Source organism: Myodes glareolus, chromosome X (assembly GCF_982192425.1).
Source record: "Myodes glareolus chromosome X, mMyoGla1.1, whole genome shotgun sequence".
Lineage (NCBI taxonomy): Eukaryota > Metazoa > Chordata > Mammalia > Rodentia > Cricetidae > Myodes > Myodes glareolus.
The window spans coordinates 8112935-8117255 of NC_142053.1; positions in this window are offsets into that span (position 1 = coordinate 8112935).

Sequence of the window (4321 nt, forward strand, 5' to 3'; positions counted from 1 at the left end):
TATAGACTGATAAGTGCCTGAATGATTCAAACACTATTATTGAAAATATTAATGATGTGTATAATGTATCATGAATTCAGCCAGTTGTCTTGCTTTTATTTAATTTGACCAATGACTTCAGTGCTTTATAGCATTTTATCAAGAAGGCAAATAATAACTGAAGCAGTTAATTTACTGTACAAGATTTGATTTTCATAGCAACTCGAGAGCATTAGCAGATCAGAGTTCTCTATACTTATTTGTTAGATGATAACTCTAGCAAAAGAATGGCATGAAGCAGGACATTCTATTCCATACCTTTTATTTATCTTCTGTTGCTGATTTTTATCTGACACAACATATGTATTTTTAGGCCACCACTGTGATATAGATTCTATTATAAATCAAAGTACATACTCTTATATACAGATTCACATTTATATTTATCTTATATCTGGAACCTAGCTGTATGTTTATAAGTTTAAATACAATTTTATCCCCACACATTTTACTTACTAAGGGATATAATTACTTATAAGAATCAGGGTTGTTGTGTGGCATATTCTTAGGGATCACTCCTCCTGACTTTCAGAAGGTTATTTTTTATATTTACATCTCAATTTAGAAGGATTTTCAAAATTTTCCCTTTAGTTAAATGGAAATATAGAAGAGTCCATCTAAAGTAATTATGTTTTTGATAATTTCATATGTTAATACAGTAAAATATAATATTGAGTTCCATTTCCTCCTCGAACTTCTATATATCTCTAAAATATGATCCCCCCAACTTCATGTCTTTTAATTTTGATAATATATTAAGTTCAGTTAGTGTTGCTTACATGTTTATGGGTGATGTAGGTGGACCTTCTGTCTATGTGTTATTTTCATCGGTTAATAAAGAGACTGCCTTGGCCCTTTGATAGGACAGAAAATTAGGTAGGCAGAGTAAACAGAACAGAATGCTGGGAAGAGGGCAATGAGGCAGATGGTGGCCATGGAGCCAGCCATCAGGTCAGACATGCTGAATCTTTTCTGGTAAGCTACCACCTCGTGGTGCTACACAGATTATTAGAAATGGATTAATCAAGATGTGAGAGTTAGCCAGTAACTAACTCTCTAGAGATAATGGGCCAGACAGTGTTTAAATGAATACAATTTGTGTGTTATTATTTCTGGGGCTAAGCTAGCCATGCAGGAACTAGTTGGGATGAAAAGCAGGCCTGCCCACAGCTCCTCACTACATATGGCGTCCACGTGGATAATTAAATCCACAGAAAGCCTGAGAATGTTTGAGAAAGAATAGGGTAAACATGTTTTCTTGGTAGCAGCAATTTCTCAGGTCTGCTCTGCTTGCTAGAGGCAAGCAAATGCTCTCATCTAAGAGAGGCTTCCTGATTCAGCTTTAGCTGCAAAACTTTGTAGCTCCTTTAAGAGGTGCTTCTGCGAAACACTTAAATGGTGTTGATGAAAGGCTGAACACATGCTTTTCGGTTTTTCAGCCATAACAGGGAAAAAACTTCGCTGTTTTAAAATGCTGACTTTCTGGGCTATCCTGCCAGGGCAAACTCTGCCTCTTTCAGGCAGGCAGTCTGACTATGGCAGATTTGAATGGGGTCTGTGAGCAGAATGCTGCACCTTGCTTGCTGGCAGGGACCTTGAAACATCACAGAGTTCTGGCAATAAAAATGGCTCCAGTGTTACCTCTGCCATGAGGCTGGAAAGTGAAGGAATGGGCTGGATCCAGCCGTCAAAGCCACGGCTTTAATCCTCTCCTTAAAGACACATGTAGTCAGAAAAAGAGAGATATAAAGTAAAGAGAGATTCAGAGTCAAAGAAAACCTCTAAATATTTTACAGTGTGTTAAAAATATATGCAGGTTAAAAGTAAAAGTTCTTAAAGTAAAAAAGAAGAAAGAAAGTAGTTGGGTGTGGTGGTACACACCTTTTATCCCAATGCCTGGGAGGCAAAGGTCGATTGACCTCTGTGACTTCAAGGTGTAGCAGCACACAACTTTAAACCCAATGCCTGGGAGGCAGAGACAGACAGATCTCTGTGAGTTCAAGGTGTGGTAGCACGTGACTTTAATCCCAGCACTTAGGAGGCAGAGACAGACAGATCTCTGTGAGTTCAAGAACTGCCTGGTCTATAGAATTATTCCAGGACAAAGATATACAAAGAACCTGTCTCAAAAAGTAAAAGTAAAAATAAAAGAAATAGAGGTTAAAATAAAGCTACATAAAGATGGAAAATACACAGAGAATCTTGATACTGTATGTTATTATGCTCTCTTTAAATTGTTTGAATACTGAGGAAGGAGCAACAGCTGCTAAAAGACTTTGTTTATAAATGCTGCTGAACTAATCCAAGATAGATATGTTGAAAATACCTTGGCTTCAAAATTTGGATCTAAGGATATGATACTTTGGAAAGAAGGTTCTTCTTTTGTTTTCACAGCGGTTGAGACCCTGTGGTTTGCTTCTATCCCAATATGGTATGATAGACCCCATCCTCCTGAAAGGTTGCCATGAAGACCCTCAAGAAACTACTTTGCTCAACTGCCGACTGAAATGAATCTAACACACAGTTTATACCATGAAAGACCTGATTAACAGCACCCCTATACAGCAGGAAGAAGTTTGGAGAGAAATAACTACGTCCACATTCCCAAATATTGCCAATAAATGTTCTTTTACGTTTAAAGGGGGATATGATATAGATATGAATAATTTGCATTGGTATGGATTTTAGGTCAATTTTGTTATATGTATATGTATTTCTGATCTTGATTAAGGTATTGTGATTGTGTAGTTCATTTAAAATGCAATGTAAAATTAAAAATATAGGTTGTTAATGGATAATCATTGATAATAGTCAAGCTAGTAGTAATGTCAGTTTGATTTTCTAGATGTGCATAGATATATTTAAGATAGGCATTCTCCATATCTTTCAAAGACTACAGAACATAGCATTTAATGTTTTAATAACTTGGGGCTTTTCATGACAATTAGACACGTCTACTCCTGGCAGCACCAATCTACTTCAAGAGAAAGATGGGCATCAAAGAAGCTTCTTATGGAGTTGGTTAGCCATTTGGGCAAGAAACTGCTCTTGCCTGGGTTGTTGCATAAACTGGACACAGAGAACCCACAGCGAGAGAACTGCTGAACTTGCCTAAAGGTGAGATGATCTTTTGGGGTTCCTGATTCATGAAAGAGTCTGCGAGACATTCTGTAGGGCACCGCAGATAGTGACTAAACTGCCTTTGAAATTTCCTGCTTTGTGGAAATGTCTGCTGGATACTATGGGCCTGTAGGGTGAAGATGGATGCCCCAATGGCACAGAGGAACTTTGGGTGACTGTCCAGGCAGCAAGATGTCTGTCATTTCTAGAGTTTTGGACGTTGCTTACTTCTTTTTTACTTAGGTAATATTATATTCTTCTGGAGTCTTTGATGGAGTTGAAGAATGGTTAGTAATAGTATAGTTTTCCATTATTATTATAATTATAAATATAAAATAGATATAAATATTGTAACTATAATTCTTACTCAATAACTGTTTTGTTATATGTAATTTTACTATGTTAAAGTGAAAGCCTTTCTTTTTTGTTTAAATAGAAAAAGGGGAAATGATGTAGGTGGGCCTTCTGTCTATGTGTTATTTTCATCGCTTAATAAAGAGACTGTCTTGGCCTTTTGATAGGACAGAAAATTAGGTAGGCAGAGTAAACAGAACAGAATGCTGGGAAGAGGGCAATGAGGCAGATGGTGGCCATGGAGCCAGCCACCAGGTCAGACATGCTGAATCTTTTCCGGTAAGCCACCACCTTTGTGGTGCTACACAGATTATTAGAAATGGGTTAATCAAGATGTGAGAGTTAGTCAGTAACTAACTCTCTAGAGATAATGGGCCAGGCAGTGTTTAAATGAATACAGTTTCCCTGATATTATTTCTGGGTCTAATCTAGCTGTGCAGGAGCTGGGCAGGATGAAAAGCAGGCCTACCTGCAGATCCTCACTACACATGGGTAGGAGGTCATATGTTGGAATACAGAAAATCTATCAGTGGCTGCCTCATCAATAGGAATGATTCTCTCTACTCTAGAAACAACCCTCTCTTAATAGTACCTGAGTAAGGAGTGGGTCCTGGAAATTATCTCCTCTATGCCAGGATTTGGGTACCTTGATCTTGTATAGGGTATTTAATGAAACTAGATACTATCACTAAACACCATTTATCTCAGGTTGCAATATTCAAAACAATTTAAACACTTATGTAAACCAATATTGTGGTTCAAAGTATTGAATAGGATTGTGAATGATATGAACCAGGGAATATCATTT